The sequence below is a fragment of the Rattus rattus genome, chromosome 14, assembly GCF_011064425.1.
Source record: "Rattus rattus isolate New Zealand chromosome 14, Rrattus_CSIRO_v1, whole genome shotgun sequence".
Taxonomy (NCBI): domain Eukaryota; kingdom Metazoa; phylum Chordata; class Mammalia; order Rodentia; family Muridae; genus Rattus; species Rattus rattus.
In genome coordinates this window covers 55,219,628-55,237,397 of record NC_046167.1, presented here as the reverse complement: position 1 = coordinate 55,237,397, position 17,770 = coordinate 55,219,628, and the positions used below count along the sequence as shown (strand labels likewise).

The 17,770-nt window shown below is 42.5% G+C and overlaps 1 protein-coding gene across 1 annotated transcript in view; it reads right to left on the bottom strand.

Annotated features, from left to right (window-relative positions):
• The window catches only part of Fars2 (phenylalanyl-tRNA synthetase 2, mitochondrial), a 372,370-nt gene extending 357,010 nt beyond the window's left edge, over positions 1-15,360 (bottom strand). Inside the window, exon 1 of the mRNA XM_032885023.1 lies at positions 15,217-15,360. The gene's annotated coding sequence lies outside the window, so the exon portion shown is untranslated. The remainder of the gene's footprint in view (positions 1-15,216) is intronic.
• Between the last annotated feature and the right edge of the window lie 2,410 nt (positions 15,361-17,770).

Below are 17,770 nucleotides of genomic sequence, written 5' to 3'. Positions count from 1 at the left end.
TGCTGTAGAGGCCAAGATTGGGGCTGGGGGCCGACTGTAGTAGAAGGCCATGTTTGTGGTCTGGGCTGTACCACTCCTGGGCATATACCCAAAAGATACTCCAACATATAACACACATGCTCCACTATGTTCATAGCAGCCTTATTTATAATAGCCAGAACCTGGATAGAACCCAAATGTTCCTCAACAGAGGAATGGATACAGAAAATATGATACATTTACACAATGGAATACTACTCAGCTATTAAAAACAATGACTTCATGAAATCTGTAGACAAATGAATGGAACTAGAAAATATCATCCTGAGTGAGTTGGGGTGGAGTTGTGGGTTGTCACAGAAGCCTTCCATGTCCATCTATCCCAACTACACGTCTGCAGTCATGGATATCCTTGCAAAGGTAGCTTCCTTGCTCTTCACAATCAGCCGGAGAACAGTTTGTGGGACTCCACACGGCTTCTGGCTACAGCTCTTTCTGGTCCTAGATTCAATAAGAAAGCAGGCTGCAGGCCATGGGGAGTAAGCCAGTAAACATCACCTCTCCATGGCCTCTGCACCAGCTCCCGCCTCCAGCTTCCTGCCCTATTTGAGCTCCTGTGCTATGACGGACTACAGCAGAGAAGGATAAACCAAATAAAACTCTTCCCCCATGACTTTAGTTTTGGCCATGTTGTTTCATCGTAGCAATAGAAACCCCAACTAAAACTGAAGAAGACAGGTTCTCTGTCTTTTAGCAACTACTAGTTGCCTGTAGGGAGGCTTCTCTTCATATCCACACTGAGTATCAACTAATGTCATGGTACAGGTGTTTAGGCTAGCCATAGTTAAGATTTCATAGCTGTGTCTCTATGCCATATCGAGACGACACTCTCTCATAAAATGTGCTGGTTCTCGGGCTCTCACAATCTTTCTATCCCCTCTTCAGTGTGTTCCCAGAGCCTTAGTGTACAGGTTGTGGTACAATTTACCAGTTGGAGATGGGCACCCCGCAAAGTCTGCATCCCGCTCTACAGGATGGTTCTTCAGGGAACGGATGCCTCAAAAGCCAACAGAGATGGTACGGACATGGCTAAGTTGGTAAGTGCTTAAGTGACTTAGCATCAAATTTGAGGCCCAGCACCCCATAAACTAGGCATGATGACACAAACCTGTAATCCCAGCACTAGAAAGTTTTAAGGCAGGAGAATCAGAAGATCAGGATCATTCTGAGCTACATGGGAATTTCAAGGCCAGCCTGGGACATTAAACAAGCTGTTTCAATAATATAATTTTAACAACCACCAGAGATGACACAATAATAACAAAATGAACAAAATCAAACTAGAACAACAAAAATATACTTCCAACACATCCATTCCTTTACCTCACTAAGAAGACACAATAATGAAGATATTTGGAGTTGTTATATTTCAAAAACAGGATAGACAAGGGCATCAATTGAAAATATGGATTTCCGTATTTGTGTCCATTGTCTGGATGGAGTCCTTAGAGCAGATGTCAGCAGAGCCTGGGGCTCCTTTCCCTCAAGCTATGCATCTGCCATGGCTACAACACGAGAAATGAAAAGAACTCAAGGCCCTACTTCTATCTTTAGGTCTTCCATACCGGGAATACATCGAGAAAAAGAATGTATGTCCTAGGTGTTCATTTTCAAATACAGCTCATCGTGAACTTAAGGACGCAAAAGTGATTAGAGGCAAGACAAGACAATCCCAGATTAAAATTAAGATATTTTTCCACGTCTATAAAAAGGGAGGAAAAGATAATATAAAAACAATCTGGTAGACACTCAGTAATGCTACACTGTATTAGAAGCCACTAAAAACAGACATCTCCCTTAACAAAAACACAGTAGGTGTTCACTTGGGTATCTTAAGATCTATTAAATGGGTACTTTTAAAGTGATTTTTAAAAGTCATGAATTTCAAGGATCCCCAAAGCTATCGTGCCAGTAGTACAGGCCGTAGCCAATATACTATTTCAGGAAAGCACAGGTCACTGTCAACGCCAAAGGACTCAACTCAGGCGAATGGCTGTGGGGGCTTCGCTACCCAGTCCTTCGAGTTCCAGGCTATGCAGTCTGGTTACTGAAGGAAAGGGCTAAGAAAGGAAACTGGAGAAAAATGAACTCAAGATTTGTAGTATATTGTTATCTTGGAGGAAACTGCAATATAGGGAAATTTCCTCATAATCTACAAAATCTACAGTGCCATGTAGTCTATATTTCCATTCTTCATAAGTTGAACTAGCAACGAAGACTTCTTAAAAACAGGATGTGGAACTCCTATGTCCATATTAAGCAGAGTGTGCTTTTTAAAATAATAAAAGATTAAACATGCTAGCTGCTTTTCTTTAACTTATTAGTTTATTTTGGGAGAAAAGTTAATTCAGAAAAGAGATATGCACACATACTTTCCCTGAACTTGGTAACTGAGATGTCATGCCAGCACAAGGGATTACAGCTAGGAGGCAGCTAGTGCCAGCTGCATTCGTGAACAGTCTAAGCTGATTTACCAAGATTAGGATTTTTATAAATCAACTCAATAATTCATGTCTAAGATGCCCATTAAAGGTATAAGTTGCCCATTAATGCAGGGTTGGGCTGAAAAATGTTGGTATCAGCACAAACTACTGGGATTAATTAGAGAGAATCTCAAGTCATCACAAGATGATAGGTAAATTAATGTAAACAGTATATAAACAGCTTGTAAACATTGTCAGGGGAAGACTGGTGATCCACAACACAACCATTATATACCCCCACATGCCTATTAAGTGTAACTGAAGGAGGTACCAGGAAACACCACAGAGCCAATCTCGCTGCTCTGTGAACATCCTTTGGAGTGCCATGTGGACAACAGGTCCAAGCTCAAAATTCTAAAGAGGGGAGAGTTAAGCCTGCTGCCCTGGGAACTAGGTGGGTAGTGAGGAGAAGGAAATCCAGGCACAACCAGCCCTTGCTTGCTGGAAACAGTCACAGTGGGAGAGATCACCCCCATTCTCCTATACAAGGACCTGCAGAAGAGTACCACAGCAGCACCTGGGTTAGGCTGCATCTGCAGTCACATATAAGCCATTAAATCTGTTTTCCAGTACCCAACTCCAGGGAGTTACATATCAGAGAAAAGGAATGCAGACCATACATTCCACAGATGATCCAGGCTAATAAATGGTGCTGAACTAGACCAGCAGCCTTCTATGGACTATGTGTGACCCGTATGATAGAGTCACATAGGAAGCAGAACATGTATATTTAAACAGATAAATGTATATTTAAAGTTGTTACCATGTACTGTCGAACAACTTTGCACAAAGGCTGAAAAGCAGTAACATAGGAAAAGCTACTCTCCAGTTCTTCATAAGCCTGGCACTTGTGGGGCTCTTTCCCATCTCTGCCAGTCTGATGATTAAAAGGACATGCTTTCACATTCGCTCATAAAATGTTTCACACTTGGATTGAATCTCAGTACTTGTCATTGATTCCCTATATAAGATACTGATTATTTCCTTACTAGTTTGTCCATCTTATCTACTACAAATATTGCCAATGATGGTCATTTCCCTTTTACTCATCATTCTAGTAGTTAACGATTATTCACTAAAAGTTTTCATGAAATGCGTGGTATTTTTGCTAGTGGTTAGCGTGATAACGCACATCGACACCTGCCGAGGACCCTGTTGCCTGAGCTGCAGGAAGTCTGTGCCTGGCTCCTGTCTGAAGTGACTGAATGATCTGACAGACTAATGTGACATGGAGTTGTACTCTGTTGAAAGAGATCCCATTCAGGTGAGCACCCAGGTAGGATCTGTGGGTCCCCTGCCAGACCCACTTGGTGCTGATGGCAGAGAGGCAGGGTGCTACAGGCACCAGCTGGACTCAGCACTGGGGAGCAGAGTTAATAGAGCACACCTGGGATGTGGCTGGGACTGGACTGGCTGGAGACTTGACTATGTGCAAAGACAGGGGCTTAGGACGGGCGAGAATAGGTCAGTAGTTCCTTTCACTCTTGACTTTGGAAAAGAAAATCAATTTGAAAAATGGCCACCAGAGCTGCCAGCCAAGAAGATGGTGAGCATCCAAAAGTGACTATGTGTTCCAATCTGGGTAGCAATCCTACATTGTACTAACACTCTTTTAACTAAAGGCTAAACTTTAAAGGGTATATTGTCCACAGAGAAAGCCATTTTTGATAAAGGTTTGAATTTTTCAATCTGAAACTCTGAGGTATACAGGATGGACAAGGAGGCAGATGTTTGCCAGTGCTTACTGACCTCCTTCTTGCTGCAGGATGGCATGTCTCTCAACATGACAATCTCAGGAGGAAGGTGACAAAGGAAGTATGGGATCTGTCCTCTATGGAAAGCCATTTTTACTTGCCCTCAAATGCACATCTTCAGGAGAGAGGGCAGCTGGAGGACCAGAGAGCCAAAGAGATTTTCACATTAGAGACAGCAGGAAGCTCCGAACCTAGGCAATTAGCTAATAGCTTTCTACATGGAATAGAAGGAGTCAGAGAGGATAAGCTAAATAAGTGCAGAAGATATTGACCAAGTGCGGAAGAAGTAGATACAACATACATAGTACAAGTCCTTAGCTACTTGACTACTCTTCATCATACATAAGGAACACTTCGTGACCAAGTGCTGTAAGAAAGAGACAAGTACATCTCCATCAGTGCTTGCCGCAGTCCTGCTTCTATTTCTGTCCTCCTCCTACCCATCCAGGAAATGCCATGAAGGCTCCCCTACTAACAGTATGAGAACAGAAAAATACACTAGATTTTAAGTCTCCAGGCACCAGTCAGTTGGCTCAGTGGAATTTAAGCCTGGGATACACAAACAGTAACAGGAGAGAACATGGGAATATGCTCGCCTTGTACATGGCATTCAGGAACAGAGATTCTGTGAAAGCAGAAGAAAACCGTTCTACTTTTATTGCCTTGATGTCCAAGAGACCCTAGCTCACTTGTAACCATAGGATTTACTACTTGAGTGAGAGATGACTCTGGATAGAACTTGGCTGTTGTGGCCTGAATCTTTGTGTCAAGCTGAATTCCAAACATCGAACATGTCAGACAGCATTATACAGTGGGGACTTCCAGTAAGTGACTAATTCACAGGGCAGTACATCACAAATGGGACCAGTGTCCAGGTGAGAAGCAGAGACCTAACTTGCCTGTTCCAGAATGTGAGGAAACAAACAAAAGGTGTCACCAAAGAGAAATGAGCCCGCATGAGTCAAGTAAACTACTTGCTTTGATCAAGGGCGTCCCAAACTCTAAAACAGTGAGAAATGAACTTCTGTACCCAAACTCTAAAACAGTGAGAAATGAACTTCTGTATCGTACGCATCTGGAATAAACTGAAAGTGGCTTCCAGGTAAGTGAAGCATACTAGTAATGTGCTTATCTCCTCCATTCAACAAGTCAAGTATTTCCCCACCAATTGATTAGTTCTACATGCTGAGTTAATACTCAGTAATACTCCAACTTGCATCTTAAATCTTTAAGGACAGGTATTAAATATATGATCTTTCCAGCTATAATGCTATGCAAGAACATGGGGAAGCTTCTCAATAAATATTTCCTGGAAAACCCTTCTTTTATACATTACACATATACCCAATGACTAACCTTTCTAAATTTCAAAATATCAACTACTTAGCTAAGTTAACATAACATTCATTTAGAAAGTGCTTAGACAGAGAAGAGAGCTGTTCCAGACAAGCAAGTTAAGTCTAAGTGTACAAGCATGAAGGTGTCACCACACACTTATTCTCTAGGTCAGACTTACACGAGGCAGAGCATCAGGAAGCCACTCTACCAACCATCACCCTCACCAGTAGATCTGGACTAGACTCTTCCTAAAGCAGTAACCCCAGATGCTGTGTGTCTACTTAAACTTACAAGTGGATCCCTAAGGCTAACAAGGTCCTATGCACCAGTGTTCCCACACTCTGCACATGTTTCTCCAACTTCTCGGGGGCAAAACTTGTACCTGAGAACCATATCCAGCTTCAACAGAAAAGGACTTAGGAAAACTAAGGGAAAGCTAACTCACAAAGAATGCCAAACACAAAGCTATGTGTTGCTTCATGCCCCAGAAGATCCAGTGCCCACTTCCAGGACCCATGGATGCTTACTTAGCTTTTCTAACCTACTTTCCTCAAGCAATCAGAATAATCTTCCTGCTTCAAAAACTTGCTGACTAAAATCTTTGACTCCATAAATTGCTCTATAAATAAACTCCCATACCTTAGTATAATGCATAGGAGTCTTTATAAATTCGTTCAAAAATTCCCTTTATTGGAACACAGTGAAATTTAGAGAGTTTTTATAATTCCCAGTGTTCCAGGGTATATTCCAAACCAATTAGTTAAGACCCCCAGGGAAGGGAGATAAGCATCTGCACTGTTTTCTTAATTCCCATTAATTCAAATGTTGAGCAAGCTACTCACTCACCATCACCTCCTTCTCTAGATCTACTCTTTCCAGTCCCACCACAAAACCCACCCACAAGAACTCTTTCCCCCTTTTTCAACGCATCCTCACGATTTCTCCTTCTGAAATCCTACTCCTCCATTAAAGATTGTGCAAATCAACTCAACTCCACCAACAAAAGGGTTCTTTAAAAAAAAAAAAAAAATTACTGTGCCAGGTGTGGTGACCCATGCCTTTAGTAAGAGCACTTGGGAGGCAGAGGCAGGTTATCTAAGTGAGTTGAAAAGGCCAGCACGGTCTACAAAGAGAGTTCCAGGACAGCCAGTGCTACACAGAGAAACCCTGTGGAAAGAGGAGGGATGGGTGGATGGATGGACGGACAGACGGACAGATGGACGGATGGATGGATTATAGGCAACACTAGGAGATCTGAGGGAATTTTAGAAAGAGCACACATGAAGTCCTGAGGAAAATTGGTAGAGGAATGGGTATAGGAGGAGCTGGATGAGAGGAGTTGAGAGGAGCAGTAATCAAAATATTATACTCATGTAGCAAATTCTCAATAAGTTTTGAAAAATAAAAACAGGTCAGAGACATGGCTCAGTGGTTAAGAGCACTGGCTGTTCTTTCAGAGGACTCAGGTTCAATTCCCAGCAACCACATACATAGTAGTTCATTATCATTTGTGACTACAGTTTCAGCAGATCCCCCAACTTTTCTGTCCTCCAAAAACACCAGGCGTGCATGTGATGCACAGACATACATGTAGAGAAAATGCCTATACACATACAAAAATTAAAATAAATCTAAAACGAAAAGGAAAATAAATGTCTAGCCATGGGAAACCAATAAAGGAATCAACAAGGAAAGCACACATTGAATAAAATGTCATGCAGGTCTGTGCTCTAACAGCTTTGAGTATCACATGGGAATCAGCTAAAATGATAAAATACAGCCCTATACTCACTTGATCCAGAGAGGGTTTGTGGATAAGTAAAGAACAAAGAATTAAACCAGAAATAATTGAGGAAGTAAAAAGAAAAGCAGATGTGGCTGATAATGGTCCCCTACTGAAAGACCCTGTGGCAGATCCCAACTGAGGACAAGGGACATTCATATCAACAAAAGCAGATGACACTTGAGCATATGGTTATCTATACAGAAGACACTGAGGCTTCTTTTGAGATGTAAAAAGTATATTCACAATGGTGAGATAGCAATAATTGACACAAATGAGAAAAGAGAAAGATTTATTTGGAACCCACAGTTCGAGAGGGTTTCAGATCACCCTGGTGGGGAAGGTCTGCTAGAGTAGCTTAATTCAAAGCCGTAGGAGCACACTGCAAAAGCTGTTGACATCACTGCAGACCAGGAACCTGAGGCCAAATGAAACCTTTAAAGGCCTACTCCTGATTCCTAGATAGGCCCCACTCCCTAAAGATTCCAGAGCTTTCCAAAATACTGTTCTCAGGGGAGAACACACACGACATAAGCCTGTCGGAACATTTCAAATTCAAGCCATAACAGAGTGACTAGTACTTTGTTCTTTATAGATCAGCTTGCTTTGTTTCCCACAACATTTCAAATAGTCAGACACATCCATTCTAGGATCCTCAAATCCTAGCCACTTGTCACAGCTCTGCACTTTTTACTGCCCATTAGACCAGTGAACACAGGGTGTCCAGGCTGCTCCTCCAATGGCGCCCCTCATTCAGGCCCAGGCTCCTGTGGAACAGGTACACATGCAGTTTGGTGAGCAGCTGAAAGGCTAAGCAAGGCAGGTCTGTCGTTTAGCACTGGGTCTCCAGTAGTTACTTTGGTACTTTTTGCACATAGTGGCACAACTAATTTTTATTTGAACCCCAGTTGGACCTCCTGGAATTTATATTTAGAACCATGGCATTGAAAATCTGAAAGACGAGTCTTCAGAGAACAAGAGCACAGAATAGAGGGCAAGAACAGGCAGTTCCACATTTTCCAGTACATCCTGCAAATAACCTTATTTTTCAAAACTGTCCTCAATGAGCACATTCCCCTCGGCGACAGAGACGAGCTACATTCTTGATGTTTTGATAGTCCCCTGATTTTCCTTTTGTCTTACTCTGATATTCTGCACCATTGTTAACATCTTTTCTAGGTTGGCAATATTGTCTCCAAATATCAAACAATAAGGCCTCAGATAATAAAGGCAATTCCCAGTCGACGTCTCACAATTGGCATGAACTTAAAATGAGAATCTATGAAGAAAAAAAAAGTCTTCTGAGACACAAAGAGTATCACACAAATATAAGTTACAAGACTTATTATGGACTAACGGTAAGCAAAGCCCAGAGGAAATCCTCATTGAAAATGCTTTGCTTTAATTTCTGGGGATAAATGAATGTATGATGAAGCTGCTGTACATCTGAATTAAAAGTACATTCAGAAAAACTGAAGCTTTATTCATAATTTGAATTGCTTTTAGACAATGGTCCCAAGTTATTTGCTTTTTTGAAATTACCAACATGTATTGAACACTAGGTGTAGAAAGTTCATTAGAAGTCAAGGAGCTTTATGTTCCTAAATTTTGTTTGTAGATGAATGCTTATATCATAAAGCCCAGGAGCATTCGAAGGATTTTATAATGTAAGGAAAACTAGATGAGCTAAATTACAACACCAACCACATGTACAATGAGTAAATCCACACAGGACCACAAAGGATGTGTCACAAGAAATGAGAAGTGCAAAACCAAAGCAGGCTCAGGAACTAATGCTGCCTCAGTTGTAACAAGGTCACGCCAAACAGGAACCGCTCCCTCCCATCCTTCCAAACTGTTCTGATCCACACTCTATGCTCGTGATAAAGACAGGTACACACAACTTCCTTAGCTAATTAAACCAAGGTTGAAAACTGAGCAATTCACTTAGGATAGTTTCAAATATGCCAAACTCAAGATAATGAATACAGCTGATGTCTCAATGGCAGAATAGCTATAAGGATCATGTGGTAAATTTCTGATAAAATAACATTTGAGTGTTTATGTCCCAATGCACAAAGAGAAAAGAAAGAGCCCTGTGATCTCACACCCAGGCTGATCTGTCAGGAGAAGTTAGGGGTCAGTAATAGAGCACATGCCTGACAAGCACAAGGTCCTAGGTTTGTGTCGACCATAAACAGACCTTGTCAGTCCGTGTCCCCTGCTTTCCCTACCCCCCTATACACACACACACACAATTCAAGCCATATCACTCCTTCTCCATTTTTGTCATTTCTTAACATTTTCCTCAAACAGTTTCCTGTGACCTATCTTGGCAGAGTGGAAGGCCATCTAGTAAATCTATTGGTAAAACATCCCTTTTGTTTCATGACCCTTCCTGCTTTTGATTTCAAAACAGCCTGCCTTGGACACCAGTCTGCTGGACACCCAGGCCTCCTCACTCCCAATCTAGCCAATATGTGGCCAGGGTGCTGAGTGTGGCCAGGACACTGTCTCCTAAAACCTCCCTAAATAAAGACACAGGACAACAGGAAAGGACTGGTGGAGAAACCATGTTCAGCTCTTCACAGGAAAGAGTCCTTGCAAAGAAAAATTTCCACTCACTCATTCCACATGGGTTTACTGAGCCTAACACTTCTACACATTCAGAATACAATGGTGAATTTCATTTAAACATTGAAAAAGAAAAAAACCCCTCTGCCTGCGCACCTCATGTTCAGATAAAAGGTAGACTTGCCAAACTCTCTTGAGTTGTAGGAAACTTTCCACTGCCCACGTCTCACTGGCCAATGTCTTACTGCACATCTGTCCACCAGTTATCCAGGAACCTACACATTTAAAATTTTCATAAAACTATAAATGTAACCTACTTGATAGCTTTTTCACTATTAATTTTTATGAATTATTAACATTGTTACTAGCAGCTCTTTCACTGTTGCTTCACTTGGCATTCATCATGAATACAGCCTTCCTATTAAATGTGCTTATCTTCGGAATTTCAATTCTACAACGAAATGCACACAATGCATGGGGGTGAGGGGCCATGGAAAAAAAGGAGGAAAAAAACAACCACAGCAAAACCAATGTTGGAGCTGAGCTTTCAATCACAAGTGATATCAAGAAGCCTAACGTTAATGTTCCCTTTACAACCTTACATAGCTTCTCTGGACATGTGGGTCACAATGAGGGTTTTATTAGGATCATGATCATAGAAAATACACACTCAAATAATCAGTCATATTCATCACAGTACATATGCCCTTTAAAACAAAAACACTGCTTTACAAACCCAGAAATAACACAAACTTAACTTTGTATGAAACTAAATTTTGATCCTGAACCATCTCTTTGAACTCAGTACAAATCTCTAGGCATGTGGGACTCTGGACACCAGCAGAGTCCTCTAAAGCTGTCATCCCAAACACACTTCTGCTCCATGGTAAGTGAACAATGTGGTCTGCAGGTAAGCTCAGCATGTATCTGTAGAGGATGCTGTCTGTGGAAGGCACAAGTTACTCAGGGCTCCCCAAGTTCTCCCCATAAGGGAGAATAGAAAAGATGCTAATCTAGAGATCAGGAGTTCCTTTTGGAGTTCCAGTCAACCTCCACCTTTGTGGCCCCAGAAAAGACACTAATCCCACTGGGCTGCAGGCTACAGAAGAAGACAGTCCTACCAGAAGTTTTGGAAGATTACCTCCAGGAGGAAGGGCTCAGTTAAGGCATTTTGGTGAGGGCTAATTTTCACTACGGATTTGACTGGACTTAAAATAGCCATAAAAAACAAACTCCTGAGTGTGTCTATGTGCTGTTTCCAGAAAAGTTCAATGGAGACGAGGACATTCCCCTGGGGAAGTGAGTGGAGACTCATGTGCTGGAACCTGAATGAAAAAGGAAGACATGGATTGAGCACCTGAGTGCATCTCTCTGTTTCCTGACTGAATAAAATGAGATCAAGGCCTTACACTCCTGCAGTCACATCTTTCTCACTATGACAAACTGTAGCCCTTTAAGCTATAAACCAAAATAAGCCCTTCCTTCCTCCCTCCTTCCCTTCGTTCGTTCCTTCCTTCCTTGGTGCTGCCCCATGGCAGGTATCTTAGTTATGTTCTGCCGTGATGAAACAACATGACCAGAACCACTTACAAAAGGAAGTGTTTAGCTGAGGGCCTGCTGCCAGCTTCAGGTTAGTCCACGAACATCATGGTGAGGGCCACAACAACAGGCACAGAGGCATAGCACTGGGGCAGTAGCCAACAGCTCACGTCTGATCCACAAGTTACAGGAAAAGACAGAGAGACTGGGTCTGGCATAGGCTTTTGAGTTAGCCTACCCTGAACACACATTTCCTCCAACATGAACACACCTCCTAATCCTTCCCAAACAGTTCCAGTAACTAGGGATAAAGCCCTCAAATATATGAGCCTATGGGGGCTATTCTCATTCAAGGCACCATGGCAAGTATCTAGTCCAGAAATGAGAAAAGGTTCTAACATACCTGCCCTAAATTCTCCTGTGGAACTGCTGTGGTGAAGTGTGCTGGAGGCTTCCCACCTAAGCATGAGAGCGATGGGATCCATTGCTTTACCTCAGATGACCTGTGTCATCAGGATCAGGAGGATAAAATACTCATTTCCCTCATTCATCCGTCCAAGAGACACAAAGTCACTATATATACAACACACACAAAAATGCACTAGGCACTCTAAGAGACAGGCATAAAATTCATGATTTAAAAGATAATAGTCCCTACCTTATGGCATATGTCTATGATTCAAAGATAATAAATTGAAGAAAATTGAATTGACAAAAGATTATAACAAACTGTGATTCATCCACAGAACAGTGAAACAGCATCCCAGAGTCTTTACCTAGTGGGATAAAGTAGTATGTGTAGCCCAGGTTAGGCATTCTCCTGAACACAAGACCAGGTGTTTCCACCTCCCTCCCCCATCTGAACCAAATCCCTCTGACTATTACTTGCAAGTTATGAAGTAGTCCCAAAAGTCAAATGCCAATAGGAACCCAGTGTTCATAGCTGAATATACTTGTTAAGTCACCTATGTTGCCTTTAAAAAGTTATTGCATTTATTTACTTATTGAAGGGGAAGCACTGGAATGATGAGGGATGAGTATGTAGGTCAGTTGGTCCTCCCCTTCCACCATGGAGATCAGGAATCCAGGCAAGGTTGTCAAACTTCAACCACTATTACCAACTGAGCCATCATTCCAGTCCACCTACTAGGCCATTTCATCAGTGCTGTGCAGACTTCTTTAAATGTCCAAATCCCCAAAGAGCAGGAAACATCTATAACTTGCTCTCTCCCACATCAGGTGTACTGTCCTACCAGCCCTGAACAGGACAGCTCACTGCTAATGAGATGATGGTATATTCCCACTGACCAGCATCCCAGCTGGACTTCAGCCAATATGCAGAAATACTAGTAAGTTACACACACACACACACACACACACACACACACACACACACACACACGCACACACACACTCCTGCTGGGAGAGGCTGCAATCCTAACTAACCCTGTGGCCATCTGAGAAACAGATGCCTTTGTGCTAGCCTTGTAAATGGTTGTGAGCTTTAGGAAGCAATCTGGAAGCATGTGTCAGAAGCCATAAAAATGTCCCTTCTCTCACCTCATGCTCCAATTTGCTTTCTATTGCTATAACAAACACTGTGACCAAAAATAACATGGGAAGGAAAGGGTTTATTTGACTTAGCCATCCCAACCACAATCAATCTCTGGGGAATGTCAGCTCACACAGAAGCAGAGGTGTGGGAACAATGCCTACTGCTTTGTTCATGCTTTCTCAGCATGCTTTCTTGTTCTTCTTCTTTCCTTAAGGATTTATTGGTTTTGACTGCATGTATGTCTATGTGAAGGTACCAGATCTCCTGGAAGTGAAGATACAGGCAGTTGTGATCTACCATGTGAGTGCTAAGAATTGAACCCTCGTCCTCTGGAAGAGCAGCCAGAGTGCTTGCCCACTGAGCCAGCTCTCCAGTCCCCTCAGCATGCTTTCTTATACAACCCAGGACCATCTCTCCAGGGGTGGGAACAGCTATAGAGGATCCTCCCAGATGACGAAAAACAAAAAACAAACCAAAAAAACTAAGAAGAACACCACCCTATAACACTGTTTCTAAGACTCTCTGGCACAAGAAGCTGAAAGTTATCAATAACTAAAATCTGGAATATACATGTAAACAAGAGATTTAAGAAATTAGTAGTGTAGCAGAACAACAGGATTTTATGCAGCCATAAAGATGACACTGTGGATAAACCAATAAAGGAAAGTGCAGGTTCAAAAAACAACAGACTCAGCTAGGAAAAAGTCACAGGAAAAAGATTAAACTGGAAATGGTTGTTTCAGAGTAGTGGATATGGATGTTTCTTCCTATTGCCTAAGCTTTTTATAAAATTGTTGCAATATTTCTAGAATTAAAAAACAATCTCACACAATTAAAGAACATGCTTCCCTCTGAGAGAGCCATGGCCACAGCATTAGCAGCTAGCTTACTCAGGAGGAAGGTGGCCACTGTCATCTCAGCACACATAGGGCCTCTAGGACTGGGATACGGAGCCTGGGGAGGCACATGGGGCCTGGAGAAAGCAGGCACATGCACATGAAAGAGACAGGTCACATGATGGAGGTGGCAAAGAGGCTATAACGGCCAGTCCCACAGAATTTAGGAGCAGAGGTTGGCACACAGGGCCTGACAGTTAAGATATATATAGCAGTTCCATGGAGAGCCTCCTTCAGATGTTGTACGTATGTATAGCAGGCCCAGAAAAAAGCCCACCAACAACAAAAGCTACCACCTTCTCTCTGCTCACCCCAGAATTACCTTTGAGCTGAGCACCCACAGGCGGAGAATTCCCCTGACACAGGCCATGTGCTTTCCATTGTTATCCATCAAAAGAGCACATACTTCATCTTGGGACCACTGATGCAGACCCAGCCTTGTGCCCAAAACTGGAGTCAACTCTACTGGGAGGATCTTAGGCACCAATGTGCATCTCTTTGGTACTGCACACACACGTATCCTTTTATCCCTGGGTCCATACCTAAATTCTTACCTCGTCTACACCTTAACTTCCTGAGTTCTTGCCCAGGGAGGTGCAAAGCAGACATACCTGACTTAACATTCAAGTTAGGCTGATCTCATGTGACCTTGAGAAAAGCTTAGCCTCTTGAGTCTACATTTGTTCCCACTGCAGTAGCTGAACTAGAGCCCCAGGATTAATATGAAGCTTGTCTGGAATCAATGAGGCAATCTCAGGCCCTGGCACTTATTAATGAATGCTGAAGGTTAGCTATGTGTACCCTTTCTTAAGCCTCGACAGCTGGCACCTCTTCCTCAGGCATATCACCTGAAGATGCAGAGCACAGCCTGACTCTGGGACAAAGATATCCCCACACCCTAGACTATACCTGAACTCAGCTTGCCTTCTGGAAGCACTCTTGTTCCTGCACTGTGAAACCCTCCACTTAGCTATCAGCAATCATCCAATGTTTATGAACAATACTCTTGGGACACAAGTCATGCACAGTTAGTCATTGTTTTAACTAAACTAGAATACTTAAACCACAGTTACCAAGATTAGCACATGTCCTTCCATACGTTGAGTGAATTGAAACTCTGTGACTTCAGAATAGTTCAGGTTCTCCACCGAACAACCTGTGATTACCATGCGGTCCACAGCAGACCAGCATCTGCAACACCCATTCAGTGCAGAAACAGAGCCTTCCTCCAAGCATAATTTGCAGACATAGTCACCTGGACTTCTTGTTCAGCAACACAGGTATGGGTAGAGTCTGAGTCTGCTCTTGAGGTCCCACAAGGAGGAACCAGACTGAAAGGTGTCAAACAAAAGCCACCTCAGAATGTGCAAATACTGTTCAGAGTCTGCAAGTGACAAGGGAAATGGGGTGTTACTGATATCTGGGACAAAGCTTGGAAAAGCAGCACTAGAAAACCCTCAGAGGGCAAGAGACACATCAAAATCCAGCTGAATACCTGTGGTGTCCAGGTCATCTCTGGACACTACTTTCTGCTTTTGTGGGTCTGACAACTAAACTGGAATAATATTTGTTAGTTACAAATAACAAAACTACTTCACACTGGTTACTCCTGCTTCCCTGTCCTGGCATAACCTGGACATCCTTATACCTCAAAGTCCAAAACTCTCCAAATATAAAATCTTTTTGTGCCAACATGACACTATAAGTAAGAAGTACCACAGCTGACTTCTTGACAGACAGCAGTCAAAATGCAAGCTGACTGAAGATAGTGAACAGACAACGTTCAGCCTGTGCTTACAGGTACACCTGAGACCCAGTACATTCGAATGTCAACTGGGTTTCATGTCCAAGTTATTTCACTATTTGTATATAAAATAGTCAAAACAGAAAGCCCAAAATATTGCAGTTCCATCAGGAAAGGGACTGAGGCCAGGTAACATCCATACATACTACCCTGTGAACCCAGAGAGGTCAGAACTGCCTCCTATAGAAATGATGCTGTCTTTCAAAATTCCAGGAGTTGCCAAGGTGAACATGACATCTCCTGCTTAAGGATAAAACTTACCTGGATGAAGCAGAAATCATTTAAGTTGGAGGCCAAGATGGTCTCCACAGAAAGTTCCAGACCAGCCAGGTCTATAAAACTGTGTCTCAGTAGCAAGGAGGAAGGGAAAGAAGGATGAAGGGGCAGGCGGAAGTGGAAGGAAGACCAGAAAGAGGAGGCAGCTAGAACTGGGTAAAGGAAGAGCTAGCAGAACATCTCCAGGAAAAAACAGCTCGTTTTAAAGAGTTGTTGTTGTTGCCTTGCTGTCATTTTTATTTCCAACTTCTGGAATACATTTTAAAAATAACTAACCAGCCAATATGGTGGTCAACAATCTAAGATGCAGGGAAAATAACTATTTGGAGCCAGAAAAGTCAGGCTAACTGCTCCAGGAGATGCTTGGAAGCCCCAGGAGCACAACCTCATTTTCTAAGACTTCGGAGGTGACCAGGTGCCACAGGCTGTTGTCTAAGTAATCTATCTCAGGTCCATCAGTGCCTCTGTCTCACTCCCACCTCTACAAACACCTGTCACCACAGAAATTAACTAAGGGAAGAAATCTGCATAAAGGTTAGAAGAACCATTTCCCATGTCACCACACTGTTAAGAGATTACCTAAATGGGAATGTCATGCCAAACACAGTGTGCTCCTCTCAGAAAAGACCAAGCAGAATCACAGCTGGTGTCCCCAGTAAATGTCATGGGCCAAAGGTGAGTGAGAACCTTCACATCAGCCTGAATCAGCAGACATAAACAGATATAAAGAGGCCTACAATTCCAAGAGTATATAGTATACAGACTTATATGTGCATATATATGCACACAAACATCCAGTTCAAGGAGTCTATGTCCATGATTTCAAATAGATGTGGGTCAAAAATAATTAAGGCCAAAATTAGTCCCATGCTTGTACTAAACACATACGACCAACTCTTGTTATTTCCTGACAACACGGTGTAACAGTTTTCTGAATGGAATGTATAGTGTATTAGGAGCCATGAAGTCATCTAGACATACAGAGCATACTCAGAAGGACACACACTAGTGACATACAAGTAGTACCCTGTTGCACAAAAGAGAAGGGCATCTGTGCACTTTTGTATCTGCAGTGGCTCCCTAGCATGTATGACAGCTCTAACTACATCCGTACATTCCGTACATGGAGTGGGTACAGAAGTCCTTGTCCTCAGCTACTCAACTCAGTGACTTTTAGCCATCAGTCAGACCTTTAAGACACACACAGCAGTATGGCCACAACCTGTCATGCATTTTTGTTGCTGCAATTATATACAATGCTCTCACAGAAAATAGGACACAAAGTAGGGCTGCCATTTCCAAATATTATACCTATCATGCGTCCATTTAATTCTCAGTTTTTGAGCTAGTCTCTACATATAGTGCAGGGTGGCACTGAAATCACCATCTTTCTGCCTCTGCAGGAGTGTGCCACCATGCCCTTCTTAAAACATTCGTTAAAAACATTAAAATAAGAACACACACATACTTAAATCTCATCCCCAAACTGTGGAAATTTCTAAGTAACCTTAAAAATCACAGTTCAATGCGGCCACTATCCTGAGAGAAGAAATGCAAGGGACACAGCTTCTTCCCTTCTGTCCTCCAAATGCCCTAGGACTACACTGACTCTGTGGTCCACTCACAAACAAACCCAGGTCTTCTGCATTAGTACATACATGGGTGTTTCCAAACACAAGGAGAAGGAGCCGAACAGTGTGCTCAGACGACATAAACTTTTAAATGAGAA